At 45.2% G+C, this 15,928-nt stretch overlaps 1 protein-coding gene and 1 non-coding gene across 2 annotated transcripts in view; both read right to left on the bottom strand.

Annotated features, from left to right (window-relative positions):
* LOC118509501 (bifunctional heparan sulfate N-deacetylase/N-sulfotransferase) overlaps nucleotides 1-15,928 on the bottom strand; it is a 179,340-nt gene that overhangs the window by 113,704 nt on the left and 49,708 nt on the right. The gene's annotated exons all lie outside the window — the stretch shown is intronic.
* Trnah-gug lies at nucleotides 11,159-11,230 on the bottom strand. The gene has a single exon. It is a non-coding gene; the product is annotated as a tRNA-His (tRNA).

Raw genomic sequence — 15,928 nt, 5'->3', positions numbered from 1 at the left:
GATTTTTTTTTTCTCAGTCTTCAAGAGAGCGGCAAAAAAAAGCGAGCAGCAAAATCAGAAAACCGACCACCGTCTCCACGAGAGAATGGAGACCCCAACCTGCTGTGGCGCTAAGGACACCACCGTCTACAAATTTTCACTCATGAACATCTCTGGCTATCAGTTGCCCTGGCCAACAATTTCCCCTTCGCCGGGGCACCTCGTAACACCCCATTGGGGTGATATAATTTACCGGAAAGCTGGCCTACGCCTCTTGAAGTCATTGCGAAGCTATCTCGGCAAGCTTTGCACGAAGGTATGCAATAAACTTTTCCACCTTATTGCAATCTAATCACCGGCAGCAAGACACACTAGAAGCAGCAGGACGAGCAGCTCGAGTGTTTGCGTTGTAGCCGTTTTCGCACAAAGAAAGCGGGACTGGCACAAGGGCAGCGCGCCATAAGACGCGCCACGAATTTCCGACGAAGTATTCATATTTTCTCTGCGCCGATTTTCTAGCAACACACAGGTTGAATGCAAGTGGGATGGTTGTAGTACAAAATAAGTACCCAATGATGATGGGAAGGCGCTTCGCGGATGTGCTAGCTCAGAGAAGAGTCTCGTTTTGATCTTCTCGGAACTTTTAGGAGCGCCAAATACAACAGCTTCAAAACGGAATTATTCGGTGAGGGAAATATAAAATTCACCTACAAACGAACCACCACTGAACGGGGTCGGACAAGATCAAAATAAAGAAGCCGAGGTTGTTAAATTAATTTGAAGATTACTCACTACAATATTCTGATAACGCCTCGTAATTGAAGTTGAAATATTTAATATCTATCGTCGTGTGGTTGTCCCGCACAAAAACCGTAGTACTATAAGAAAACATTTCTTAAGCGATCCTTAAATCAGGCCATCGAAATGGAACTTTAACACCGCCAGATCATTCAACAAACCGCTTCTTTAACCTTTCGGTTCAACGCACTTGCTACTGATCCGAACAGAGATATATACACCCAGCCCATTCACCGTAATCGTCTTTCTCGAGCAAAAGTTTGTCTTTTGACGTCGATTGCCTCCAGCACATCGAAACATCAACCACCACTAAAGCCCGCTTGAAACTCGCAACGATAAAAAGCACCTCTGCCAGTCGCCTGCCATCCCAAAGACCGCCCCCTTACCCCCACCGAACAGCTATAGATTGCGCGCGACCAAGAAAGCAGCTGCACAATTGAACAAAAGCACTCGACAGCGCACAACGTCAATTCGATGCCTTAAAAAGAAAATTCGAATGCAACCATCATTTGCTGCTGCGACATAAGAAAGCGCGCGGTTATTTCCTTCGCTGCCACCAATCGTTAGATGGGTACCGCGGGGGCGGGGGGGGGGGTGAATTTTTGCTTTGCCCAACCATCCCGACGCGAAACCAATATCGTACAACACACTGAAAGTACTTTGACATCGGTTTAAGAGAACCGGTGACAATAGGATCGTGCCGTACCCAACCGCTTCTACAGCCCCTGAACTAAATCGTTAGCGAGTGGTGCGCAAATTTCTTTGCACAATAATGCTGGCTTGCCACAGAAATGAACAAAGCGAAGCATATTCCGATATGTGCAGCAAGTCAGTCCGATACATACGCACGCCCGTACACTAATATCCTTTTGCAAGTAAGAGCGGAAGCAATCCCGTTTGGACCGATCCGTTGGGAGCCGGGTTTGGGAGGTAATTTAGAAAATTCTACACAACACACACACACACACACTCATACACAGGAGAAGCATCGACTCGTTTTCGACTCCAGCGTTTCGAGCGCAGAAGAGAAAGTTTTACCGCCAATCGAACAATCGTCCCACGTATCGGCATGCAGATTGCAGTATGCATGATGATCCTTAACGCGTATTACCACCGCCCCAAACTGGTGGTGGTGGTGGTGTACACCACTTGCAGCCCACAACTACACACACACACACCAGCCCACATCCGACACAAACGCTTTCCACGCTTCCACGTTTCGATATGAGCTGAAATCCTGTCTTAATGGAGTCATTTTTTGCACGTGTTTCATCGTCGCCGTACGCGAAAGTGAACCATTTTTCTCTGCTTTGCGAGCCAGATAGCTGAACCGGCGGGTATGTGAGCATATAGCATTTTTCTATGCTTTCCCCCGATACGGCTAGACGAGACACCGGCGCGAGTACGCGAAAGATAGAGCAACGCTGAAATATTGATAACGGTTATTGTTTGCCGAAATTATCCCATTCGTTCCCCCCGGTGCTGTGTTCCGACCGAACGCAGTTTAAGTTTTGCCCGAGATGCAGTTCATCTGAACGATGGTACAATTTTTGAGACTGTTTACCATAACGTGGCTGGCTGCACACAGGCAAGGAGGGGGTTATCTCAGTCAGTTGAACGTATCCTTTTTATGTGTATGTGTGTGTTGTTGGGAATACAGGATTCCGAAGAAAAAGGTGATAGGATGCTTAGATATGCTTTGAATGCTGTGCAGAAAAGATAAGAGATTTTTGTACAGGAAACAAATTGGATTGGTGTTGGAATACTGCGTAAAATTTTAAATTTCTTCTAGCTTTTCACAAGCTTTTTTCAAAGGGTTTGTATTACTTTTTCTATTTAAGGTTAAAACAACTTGGCAGCACATAAAATAAGCGTCCTCATGTGCAAAACTTAGTGACTTAGCGCAGGTTAGTGAATAGTGCTGAGTAGTGAGCTTGAGAGCTACCGGGAGGTCTCACTTCAATAAACTAAGGGCTCTAAGTGCTCTCTTCTATGTCAAAATAGTAACACGACACTCCGCTTACACTCAACGCTTATTTCAGTAGAAGAACGAACGCACCGTCTTCCCCTAGCTTTTCAACGTAGGTGAGACAGAAAGAAGAGGCTCAAATCAAGTAGAAAGAGATAGACCGAGGAAGTTTTCACTCTGCTACTCTGCCTTCATTAAGTAACTCTGACCTCCCAAAGTAGCTCTTGGCACTCTTCGAGCTCTTTACCCTCACGAGACAGCTCTCTGATCTCGCGACGTAGCTCTTACGGCTCTTCAAGCTCTTTGCCGTTGGTGAGCGCGGAGCTACTAGCAGGACTCGTCTCTGACATTTAAGCGACTAGCAGCCCTATCCTATCCTTGGAACATAGAAGCGAATAAGGTCTCAGAGACCCAAAGCATCTATAAATGAGCGATTTAAAAATCAATTACTAAACGATAATCTGGGCAATCTCGTTCGTTGGAATCTTGAAGTGCAAAGTGTTTTAAATAAAGGGACGATTGATTTAAGGACCTCGACATCAATGAAGGCTCTGTAGCTATGATGACTGTAAGAAAATTAAAAAATACTCAGTATTTTTACTGAGGGAAATTGTTCTTACCTCATCGAAATATTGAAAGAAAGTCGAATTATTAAGCGAAACAAGAAATAAATATTGAGTGCTAAATATTCCGGGTCAATAAATACTCAAGTCAGTCTTAATTGTCCCTCGCAGGAAATTTTTTCTAAAGTAGAATAATCACTATAATCACTTTTTAAGATTTCACAATTTCCGAAAAAGGCCCAACCACAAAGCTCATTTGCCTTTGTTCAAGCCGAATACACACGAAGAAGAACCAATCAAGCATCAACTCCCTTTTTTTACCCTGGCGTTTCACTCTCATCTCTTCAGGATCATGATCCATGTACAATGCATTTTTTCACAGGTTTGGTGGCATTTCCTCTTGGCTTCCTTTTTTTTCATTTTCACTGTTCTCATCGGACAAGCCAATAATAGGAATCCAATCAAAGGCAATCGATTCGTACCACGACCGTGTACCGGTGGGCTTGGTAGCCGACAATTTTTCGAACTTCCCCATCGTCACTGATCCTTGAGCGAGCTTGAAAGCCACAGATGAAACAGAAGGAACCGACCGGCAAGCAAACCAACACCACTACCGAAAAAATATGCACACTCTAACGAGAACGCCTCACTTTTGCCTCCATTCTGGCAGAACCGGTCGGGTTCGGGTTTGGCGATTGATCTCCCGGGTTGGGTTGCTGGAGCATACCTTGTCAGTTTCAATCGCACTCGTTGCGCCAAAAAAAAGCTGTCGAGATTGGCGAGCGTTCGCAAAGGTATTTTCGCCGCACTTCTTAGCGTATTGACTTTTCCATCTCCATTCTCCTACCTTTGGTTTTTGGATTTTGGACGAGAAGAAATCCTTTGAAACGTCAAGTGTACGCATAAGTAGAGATCAGCACACGCACCGAGGAGGATAAGGGAAAAGAAATGTCAGGCCTAGTGTAGTTGTTGCGGCTGTGTAGTAGTCATTTGAGTGGTGATGTTCCCAACTTGTGGAGCGAACCGGCGGGATGCAACGTTCGGGAGCGGGACACTACATGGTATAATAAAATCCGTTTATAGGGTGGTTAGCAGCTAGGCAGGACTAGCTCGGAACCGTTTGCATGGCTGCGTGCATGAGGAGAAGTGTGAGTGTGTTGTGTTGAGGCGAATGATGATGAACCGTTCTGAAGTGAGATTCGGAAGCATAAAGGGATCATTAGACGGAACAGATGGGACGAACCCCGAACTAGTGGTGCATAGGGGCGCATATATTTTGTGCCCGAAGTATCCGACGAGCACCCCCGAGAGTGATTTGTGATTTATTGCGATATTTCCAGCCCACATCCTTCGATCCGGGGTGGGGTCGATAAACAAGGAGAGATGATTTAATGGAAGGTTGGAGAGAACGCCACGGTGCACGGTATGGCTGCAGGGGTACAAACTTCGGGTGATGTTGTTTTCGGGCCTACCATGCAGCATTTTCTCAGCTGGACAACCAAGCCGAGAGCCACATTCATCATGTACCAGAACGTAGCACCAGGCACAAGGAACAGGCTCCTGCAGTCCTGACTTACGAAACAGTAACAAACGCTGACTGACGGACACTGCCGAACGGTCTCGGTTTCGTCTGTGCCGATAAAAGTTTATTGGACGCAATGTGCGAGCAACTGCATCAACTGGACACAATTGAGGCCTTTCCCAGTATGTGCTGAAACAGCATCACTCCACAAATCATTTGGAAAACGGGAAAAGCCACACGGGAAGCCGGGTGACGGTGACGGTTCGGAATCTGGCGGGGGGTGCGTTGAAATGTGGACAATGTGGAGGTACAGTACAGTACTTGCACCCACACACACACACACACAACATGAGGAAAAGGTGCACTGAATGCAATAAATCTAATCTCACCATAGGTTTCGGTGTCGATGTTTCATGCATGATTAACATGTTTTGCAATGTTGGCTCCGGTGGTGAACGTTGGACACGGGGCATCCACAGCACCATAAGGTCTTTGCCGCAACCAACCAACGTACCGGAACTGGGTTTTAAGGATCTAACGCAAACTAATGATCTGGTATCGGTTTATCCTCCCCCCCTACCGAGAAACCGGGCGCGGAGCAATCGGAAGTTCGGCTCCGGGAAAGGCGAGTTTTGCCGTCTCAGGACCTCATCGTGCTAATTGAATCCTACTGCTACAGTGCCGCTGTTAAAATATATGCATTATTTATGGTGATTACGTTTTACGCCATTGCATCTTTCATGAATTCACTGGAAAAGGAACGATTACGTCCGGAACCTTACGTGTCGGCTCGGAGGAAATTGAGTCAGCCAGTAAAAGGATGGTACCGTTTGGCTTGGACCGTCGCCATGGAGTATTAAATATTTAGTTCAGTCTAATCATTTAACGCAAAGCAGTACTCTTGTGCAACGTTATTGCTTAATGGAACTGGAAAGTGAAGGAAAAAGCTGATTACGTATAAAGCTATTCGGAAACTTTACTGACAGTTTGTTAGATTGTGTTGTAATTTTATATTTAGCAATATAAATCTTCCTGATGATTGTTGACTCTATTCGCTAAGACTCAATCAACACAAATCTTTCAAATATCTCCATTTTCTTTGTAACTGTGACCTTGAGAATTTCTAGTTTCTTTGACTTGACTTGATTGAACCATAGTAGGATCGTCAGTTTTGCATACGGAGAGATTATCCGGATGGGCTTAAAACCCGGTTTCTGCATTGTCACTCGCCACTACTCTGCAGGACCGCCGACCATTTGATGCTATCAGGATATTTATTTTCCAAAAGGCTAGTAAGACGGGCTTACACTGACGCATGGCTTAGAATCGTGTTCCAGTAAACCACAATGTCTATTCCATGATCGATACATTTGATGCCCACAGTCCCCAAGTCCGGATGTCCATTAAGTGAAGAGAATAATCCGTTCTTACTAGAAGTAACCCCCCCAAGGCCGGATGCCTAAAAAAGACCATCCCCCAAAAACCCGAAAATGAATAACGAATATGGGTCCAGCTCCTGCTACGATGTGCTATTTTAAACCGCCTCATGATTGGCTAAACTTTGACCACACAATTTAACTTTTGCCAAAGCTTCTTGGACCCACTCGCTCCCAGATAAAAGGGTGGTGGACCCGGACCTGTTCCTCAACCCCAACGTAAAACCCTCCTATGGTTAACTTTCCCATCCATATTCCTATCCGCGGTGGAAGATTTGTACGAACAACCGCATCACCTGATGCGACTTGTCGGCTCGAAGGTCTGCCGAAAACTAGCAACCGTTTCCACGAGCCATATGGTTACACGATAAGTTGGACGCTTTTAACGGTGGAGCGTCAGGTGAACGGTGGGGTCGCCGGGGCCGACAGCACACTTTAGGGCAAAAATAACTCAATACCAGGCACCGGTAGCAGCAACAGTCCAGCTATTCTATCAACCCATTAACCTCCACTCAAAAACGACCACCACGGCTCCGTTTCACGTGCGCGAGCCCCTCATCCGCAGCTCCCACATCGATCGAAGCGCAAACTTTCGAAAACGTAAGTTTATTAAATCCTGCCGGGCTACTTTTTCGATAGCGCCGAAGAAAAGATTCCTCTTTCCAGCATGTCAAAGGCAATTAACGCACCCGGGGGCTGTACCGGGAGTTTATTTTTTCCCCCCTGTTTGTTTGGGAGTTTGGTGCTCGCTACGAAAAGCTTTAGGCTCCTCTTGCTACAATCACTTTTTAAGCGGGTGGACGAGGACGAGACGACTAAACTGTTACGATAAAGTTCATTCGTAGCTTCCGAGCATACTGTCCTTTACTAGGGGGCACGGGGAAAAGGATATATTCCCATTAAAGGTTGTAAAAGTGCTTTCCAAGTCACAAAGTAATGGCTTTTAGAAGCTATTAGAGGGCTATTGAAGGACCGGGGACGTAAAAAACGGAAAGTTACTTAGATTGTACATTTTGATTACTTCATTTAAAAACTGTTTGATTCTTGGTACTTCGTTTAATACATTTATAAATCATGGACTATGCTAACTCACCAGGTATTCAAATAAATAACGAAGCTTCACAAAGCAATCAGCATAAATTTAGCGTACATCAAATGGTTTTACATCTCACCATAAGCAAATACAAAGCTAATATTGCTACATCATTCTCCAGACTACATCTCGGCAGATTCACATTCGAGAAGCTTTCCCAAGAAGCCTTTCACTCTCTCCCATGAATGTCAGCTTCAATAATCAACCAATGATTGTCGATTCCACTTTCCCCCCCTCTTAAGAATCGTACTAATAATGACAAATGAGCAGCAATAATTAATTGAAGTAAATTGATCTCTCATCAGCACTTCCCCACGCCGCATCCACACGATTCCATCCACAACTTAAACTCTACCAAGTCTACACCATCACGGTGAGCGTGGAAAGAGCTTCGTTTCTCCACTCGACTCTCACACACCTTCCGCTCGTCTTTCGTGCAAAGTTTGCAGCTAAAAACCTCGTGCCTCGCATCAACCAACATCAGTGTGGAAGGTTGATGTATTATGTGCTGCCTGCTGAAGGATGGTTGGGCGAACGTTTTCAACAAGTCATTCTGCTACCGGCATTGCTCTTTCTTGCATCCTTGGATGCTTGGGGCAGGTTTCAGCAAAAACCTTCCGGCCGATGCTGGTGTTGGTCATCTCCAAGCAAAACCTCGCTGCAAGGTAAAGATTCTGTTTGATTCGCTGTCTTAAGAAGGTTTTCTGATTTGTACAACTTACAATTACTTTAGCCAAGTTGGTGGGAGTGTAGCAGAGGGGGATGGAGTGCGGACGAAACCGACGTCTACCTTCGGAGTTTCGCTCCTAACCAAACAAGCCAATGCACCCGCCGGAACATAGTGGATTGAATGGACAGCATGCCGCACAACACACATACCGACGCCACACTTCTCGGGAGTTCCTGTTGCTTCCGGCAAACCGCTCAAAAAAATTAAGCTCGAACCTCTGGGATATTGTGGCTGTCGATCGGTAGCGCTCACCGAGCTTAGCTGGGGCTTTTATTAAAAGCGCTTCTAACGAATCTTATCGTAGTGGCCCGGCTTCGCTTATCGTTGAGCATCTCGTTTTCTTACATTTGTGTGGTTTTGTTTCGGAAAAATCTTTCCCCCTTTTTTGTCCTCGTGCGTCATTTTCCTTTCCAAGCTCCCTTATGCTATGCCCGAGAGCGTTGAAGTAAAAGTTTGCGCCCAGTTTGTGTTTAACTTTTGTTTTTTCCTAAAACAGATCCACTCACGGATGGATTTATTTTACAAGACGCTTTCCGGGCACAGCGAAGCGCCCGTAGTTATGCAATCAACAGCTTGCAGCGCTACTTCTAACGATCGTGATTACGCCGCTATTTTTCATTCACGTGCATGATCCGCCCCACACTCAAGGGTGATTTATTTTATTCTTTTTTTTTGCTCTCGCTTTTTTACACCTAACACCACCCGATTTGATTTATACGGTGTTGGATTGCATCGAAACGATCGGAACACCGTTTACCGTCGAGCGCGCGCCCCTTGTAGCGTGCATGCAAATGAAACCGTCTAGCGAAAGAGAGCGTAAATGTGAGTGTAAATAAATAAAAACCGTTTATGTAGCGTGGTTTGTTTCGTGTCACGTGTTTGCCTGTTAAGTGGCAGTAGAGTAGAAGGTAAGCAATAGAGAAGTAAAAAAAAACAACCCCACCACACAACACCGTTAAACGTAACAAATGTGCAGGAACGGATGGAAAGACTGCTGCTGCATTCTTTTACCGTCCAACCCCACATGGTTTAGCTGCGATAAGGAAAGCTTATTCCCCCTTGGCATACTCTCGGAGGTTGGGTGGGCGCCACACTCCGAAATCCATTCTCATCTTTACCTCGTCCGGCGACGAACACAGCGGAAGTGAAGCGTGAAAATAGGTTAACTAAATATAAACACACAAATGGAAATAAATTTATTTTTGGAAACTTTGGCTATCCTATTACCATTTCATAGTTCACTTGCTGGTTTGCTTCTTTTTTTCTCTCTACTCAACTCGAACGCTGCAGAACTTCTCACCACCAGTACGGGAAATAGTTGTTTTGTACTTAGGGTTTGGGTTTGGGTGGATACTCCATCCTAACTCCCCACTGGCATCTCGTGGACAGCATTTAATCGGCTATGCAAATGGCGTCTAGATCTGCTTCAAGTGCACGGTCAAGTGTTGCGGGCCAGCGCAGCAGCTGCGTCTAAACGGTCGGTCGGGGAAACATTTCACCACTAGTAGTTTAGTCTTACCGAAGGAGGAGGATGCCGCCTTTTTGTTCGTGCTACACCGGTCGGTGTAGACAGATAAGGGAAACTATTAGCGTACTTTAGCGCAGAACGAACGCCCTTAAAACCAGGACTCGGACGACCAAACCGGACTACTCGGTTTCTTGCTGTTCACTTGTGTGCTTTGTTTTGCATGCCCGCACTCGGGGTTGCTTTCTCTAATGGATTTGCTGATGTGGTTTGTTGTTTCGTTTGGTTTTCTTCTGGTTTCGGTCAAACTGTTTTGTTTTTTTTCTGTCGTTGAGTCGGGTTGCAACATCAAAACGACACGAACAATTAAAGAAGAAAGCAAGACAATGAGACCACCACAAACAAGAAAAAGGGATGTCCTTCGGGTTTCTTTTTTGTATGCCTTGCAGTTGTATTTATCGTCTCAACTTGCACGCGCACACACACAGGATGCTGTGAAAAGTATAACATAATCCTATTAAGTGGTACACCGTTTAAGAGTACTTTTAACTTGCGTTGACCGGTGGGACAAACCATATCTTAACCGCCTCCGACGTGTACACAGGAACAAGTTTTAAAGAGGGAAAATGGATTTTATACGTTAAGTTTATGGCTGTTTTTCACTTGAACTATTCAACTACACTATGGATAAAACAATGTTAAAGGATAAACATAGTGCAATTTGAAGTCCAATAGTCCTGCTTTATCTGCTTTAAAGTGAGTCGTCTGCCTATTGAATATTCGAAAGTCCTGCAATACTCAAATTTATTTAAATAGCATTATGTAAATTAATGTAACTACATTACTGGCCTTAACGATCTCTGTGAATTGTTACGAAATGACTTTACTGTTGGACAGAGAATGAGACTTGCTCCGGTAGGCTAGAGATGTCCATTCTCAGGCGTCGTCAGAAGAGACTTAGTCCCTGAAGACTTTTTAGGCCGTCAACATGGAATCGTGTCCTCTTCCTCTAGATACACAAGTGATGTAGTGATGATGTTGATATGTCCACCAGTAAGGCCGGGCTTGTCGGTCGAGAGCGCTCGATCGTAGGGCAGTTTAAAAGACTTCTGCAGAAAACTAAGCCCAAAATTTCAGTCTCATCGAATATTTCTTGTTGAACTAATCATATTCCGTAATACGAGTAATAAATATGATTCATGGTTTTGATATGTCCGCCAGAAACGCCAAACGATGTAGTGGATGATAGTGGTTTAGGAGACTTCTGCCGTAGGTTCAGTTTCAAAAATTGAGTCTCTTCAAATAATTCGCGTCATCTACACTTACGAGACAATACACCAAACATTTTTTTCCTTCTTCTTTCTTAAACACTACAACCTCAAAAGGAACCTCGGTCTGCCATTTCTGACTTTCTGTGACTTGATTTTACCCGTGCCAAGTAGTCAGCCCTGATAGCCCTGATTTCCTGAACCTGCCATGTGAAGACCGGCGCCGTTATCGCCTCGGCCAACGCAATGCCCCTAAAACATAAAAAACCACTAAAAGAAAAAAAAATCCCCCTCCGTGACAGTGCTTTTCAATGCGTGATTCTTCACACAAGCACTGCCGTGACCAGGATTCGAACCTGGGTTACTACGGCCACAACGTAGGGTCCTAACCACTAGACGATCACGGCTACAAGGGTTGTCGAAAACAGCCCCATCGAACCACCAATATAATGCGCAATCGCTACCACCTAAGCTCAGCAAACTCCCTTCCAAAATCGAAAGAAACAACGCTGACGCGTGGAATTAGCCCGTAAAAGAGAAAATGCAAACGCCAGCATTGCATTGGCGGTGGTAAGCCCATTCGATTGAAGTGTATCAAATGGTCCGTAAAATGATTTTTTTTCTTTTGAGAAACATTTTTCCCCTTACGCTTCCTATTAATGAATGGCAACCAATGCTGCATGTCTGGTTAATAAGGTAATGAAAGATAAATAAAAATTAATGAACGCAGGTTTTCTTTCTCTTTCGAAAAATCAAAATGTTCAAATGTAATGATTTTATTTCATTACTTTTAATAGCAAATAACCGAAAAAAAGGTGCCCTGCCAATATTGGATGTACCAAACGCAAACCCTTTTTTTTCGTCAACTTTTCTTCAAACGAAGATGCTTAATTTTTATTATTATTTTCCTCGGCTGGGCTGGGACCGGGCTTCAAAAGGGCACACGGGCTGGCACTCAACAAAAAGGGGTTCAGGCCACGCGGCATAAAGTAGCCGACACTTTATAAATCTTAATTACGTAACGCTTATCTGACCCGATCCAACGGCCGATTGGGGACGGAAATTTTATTTCCCTGAAACATGCGCGTAAAGCGTGACGCTTTTTCCTCGAGTGGAAGATAAAACTGACACCAACACGGACATCCCTTCGCGGCCATCACCGTTTTGGGTGATAGATTTTTTTTCTCCCTCAAATTCGCTTTCCCCCAATAATAATACACACTACTGTGTTGCCTGTTCTTAATGCCAGCCCCCTTTTTCGATCCACTTTGCTCGAAGTGTCCTTCGGTTTTTCTTCATCACCAACAGCGGCGAACTTCTAGGAACAAAAAAGCTCGTTCAATTTGAAAGGTCTCAACAAAAAAAAGGGACGCAGTGCTCAATGGGCGATAAAACGAATGGAAGCTTTTCACTTTACCCGCGAACTCTCCCCCCGCGAATGGGTTGGCTGGAGCCATTTTTCCCGTTCTCCTTTTGGAGCATCGTAAAAAAAAGGCTGCCGAGAGATCCGTCCCTAACCGGAATTTTCACGTCGGCGGGAGGTGGTGGGGGTTTAATACGGTTGCCTTATGGCCACGCCACCGATACGGTACCGGCTCTGCATCATAAATATGCTGTTGCTGTACTAATTTTTCCAACCACGAACCTTCCCGCTTTCGTTCCACCTACTTTCGTCCTGCTGAGAAAGTACCACGTGTAAGACAAGAAGGCTCAAAACCTCAAGAAAGGAGAGCGTTTTATTACAGGCAACACAACCACATGCAGGCACACACTCGTTATACGATCATCATAATCGACGCCCGGTGAACAACCGTGTGATCGAGTATCGTAAAAATAAACATAATCTCGTGTGCCTGCAGCCGCTGTCCTCCATGGCGTTTGGCGCATGTTATGTACGGCTCTGTAGAATTAAGTCTTCGCCATTTATGCTTGTAGCACATTTTGACAAAACAATTTACAAATTCGAAACGAAAAAGTAAAACCTCCCTTACAGCGCGCTCGAGACGGAACCGTGCCCCTGCATTAATGTGCATCTCATCTCGGCTTACCTTTGGACGGATTTTCCCTCCACCTTGGAGCAGCAGCAACAGCAGTCCAAAAAATCACATCGCATAAATTTTGCTCATGCAGATTTGCAGAATTAATTTTCTACCGCACCGGGGGAAAACTTTTCTCAGGTACAGGGAAAGCCCCGGCACCGGAGTTCAATCGGGATGGTTCATGCATAATTCATAGCCGCAAGGGCTATTGCGTTGTCTTCGGAAAACAAACCGGGATCAGCATTCTTCAATCCTTCAATCAGCTTCCAAAGTCTTCAAAATACGAACAAAATTCGCCGAACAGCAGATCTAAAGCTGCTTCCCGTCATCATTCGCAGCGAACCGACGACCTCATTATGGATTGCTTTAACATCAATGTTTTACCAAAACGATAACTGTAAACATCGATTCTCTCGAAGCGTGAAAAAACGATAACACGGCCCACTTGGTGCTGGGTCCTGGTCCTTCCCTGATGATGATGGTTCAATTCGGCAATTAATTTTAATTTCTCAATCATTTCATTGATTCGCAGAAAGGCTTCATCCGACGGTTCAACCCCCCCTCGGGGTGTCGGAGGAGTATATAGCCCACCGCTCCGTCGCTGTCGTTGCTTCTCTAGCCCTACAACACCGGTCGGTCAAAAGTGTTAATTATTCTAATGAATTGCTTTTCCCTCCGGTGGACCTCACACAACTCTCCTCCCGACTGCGTAGACTTGATGCGCTTTTCCACCATAGGGTCTCATCAAGATTAAAGCACGGAAAAACACGGCTGGCGTCGTGTTAAGGTTGGTGTCGTTATCTTGGTTTCGTTAATGATCCCCAAGGCGATCCGCCCGCAAGGAGAACACACCGTAGATTGGTGTCTTCCTTTTTCCTTAACGGCCATAAATTAACCTTGATCACAACACGGCTGGTTGGCTCCTACCTCCGACTTCCGACAGTTTCTTGTGAACTCTCAAAATCAACGTCAGGAGTCAGTGTGAAGTGGGTGGGTGGGTGTGTTTTTGTCAGACCGAAATGTGCTTATCACATTGGCTATGGACGATATCATTTCTAAGAGGCACGCTACTTCCCAAAACACTGGTTGAAGCGATATCGCCTACGGGGAGATTTTATTGGTACATTTTGCACGATACCAATCCAGCACCTTAATCCAAAGCGTGATGGAAATCTAACCGCCCCTCACCTCAACGATGTCAAGAAAAACATCCTCATTGCTGCTTGAATAAATGGGATTCAGAAATGGCGGCACCACGAACAAAACAAAAAACAACCGGCGCCTGAAATTAGGCAAACAAAACCCGTGGACAAGACCATTTGTGTGACATGGCGCATCAAGCATCCGCACACCGAACCACACGATGTCTGGAACACAGCCGAGATTAGGAAGCACGAATCGCACGACCCCGGCTAACGGCTTTAATTTTAATTAAACCCTCCAGAACCGTGGCTTAGCCGGTGCGCCCCCATCATTACACGCCTCGGTAGCTTTAGATTGGGATGTTGTTGCCGCGCACCTGGAGAAAAAGGAGTACATTATCCGTGCCCTTGGTACACGGTGGCACTGATGGAAAAAGGACAAATGAAACGCACGGAGCGGGAAAGAGACACAACACCCAGAACAGAAACCTGCTGCATGCATCGTTAAGAAATGGAAACAAACACAACCTACAACCTACGCAAGATCTTCATTCATAGCCTTCCACCTTTCTGTGTGTCTCTCTCCTTTGTTGGGTGGTCCCGCTAGCAGTACAAAACCCACGAAACAAAACAGGGCAAAAAAAAAAACATACCCTTGAAAATCTCAAACCAGCCCTAGCGGGTAGAAACACACGCTCAGAGGAAAAGTTTTAATAAGATATCCTCCTGCCAACATCACCGGCCAGGTAGGCAGGCGGGCACGTAATTAAAGATTTCTCGCGCGTGGCACCTTCCAACTTGCCGAAGCAGCAGCCAACCAGGGATGTACCAAAATGTGAAAGATATGGTTGGCATTCACGTGAAATTACGGTTCCGAAAACAACGCAACGCCAGCAAAGCAAATGGACCAGGTAAGTGTGAGTTTGCTTCACCGCGAAAGCCGCGTCGTTGGTTCGCTTTCAATTTTACCATTTCAACACACCCAAAAACCACGAGGAAATTGTTTATCTTTGCCCGAGCCACGTTTTGTTGGATAAAGTTTTAACGACATACAAAAGTACACCGTGAGTGACGTTTGGATGCGTGGAAGTTTGTTAGAGGTGTCCTGTATGTATGCGTACGCCCTTTTGGAGACCGTATCTTCGTTCGCGGACTTTTGGGTTTGATATGAGAGAATAAAACGATTCACTGATTTGAACCGAGTGGCGCCTAAAGGACGGCAACCCGCACGTCATCGTGTGTGGTGGAGCTACAAGCGAGTGGCGTACTGGAAATATCTTGATGCCTGTGAGGATTGAATAAAAATGGCAACAATTGAAGAAATGTATCTTTAAAAACAGTGTCCAAAGGAATAGTTTAACTGGTAAACAAATAAAGATCAGTTTCATACGTTAATCCATCGTCAAAGTACATTAAAGTCGAGTCTATTGCCCTGTGTACAGCTCTAAGAATGAAGCTATTAAGAAGCACCTCAACGCACTTACTCACGTCTCCCCGTCCCTCCCGTACAATCCAGTTGATTGCATCAGGACCAATTGACAAATGACGACGTAAATCGCAAATGATGGCAATAATTTAATTTCTCATTGCTCACGACCAGACTGCATAATTTTGCACATCCGGAAGCATAAATTGAAAATGGCCACCCTGGCAGGCAGCAGCGTTACACAAAGAGCATGCATTTTCCATTTCCATTGTCTTGTGATGTTGTTGATTTGATTTACTTTTTTCTTAAACATTGTCTTAATGCACTTAGCATGCACAGCAGGATAATGCTTTTCATCCCTAGTTATCGTCAGTCTAGATATTGCGATTAAAAGGCAAGAGTCAGTCGCATTCAGCATCGCACGATGGCCATATAGTTTCGGGTTGCTTTTAAAGGAACGCATCAAACCCACAGGGGCAGCGCTCATATAAAGGAAAA

Source organism: Anopheles stephensi, chromosome 3 (genome assembly GCF_013141755.1).
Source record: "Anopheles stephensi strain Indian chromosome 3, UCI_ANSTEP_V1.0, whole genome shotgun sequence".
NCBI classification, from domain to species: domain Eukaryota; kingdom Metazoa; phylum Arthropoda; class Insecta; order Diptera; family Culicidae; genus Anopheles; species Anopheles stephensi.
The sequence above is the reverse complement of the archived record's forward strand: the minus strand, read 5'-3'. Positions and strand labels throughout refer to the sequence as shown.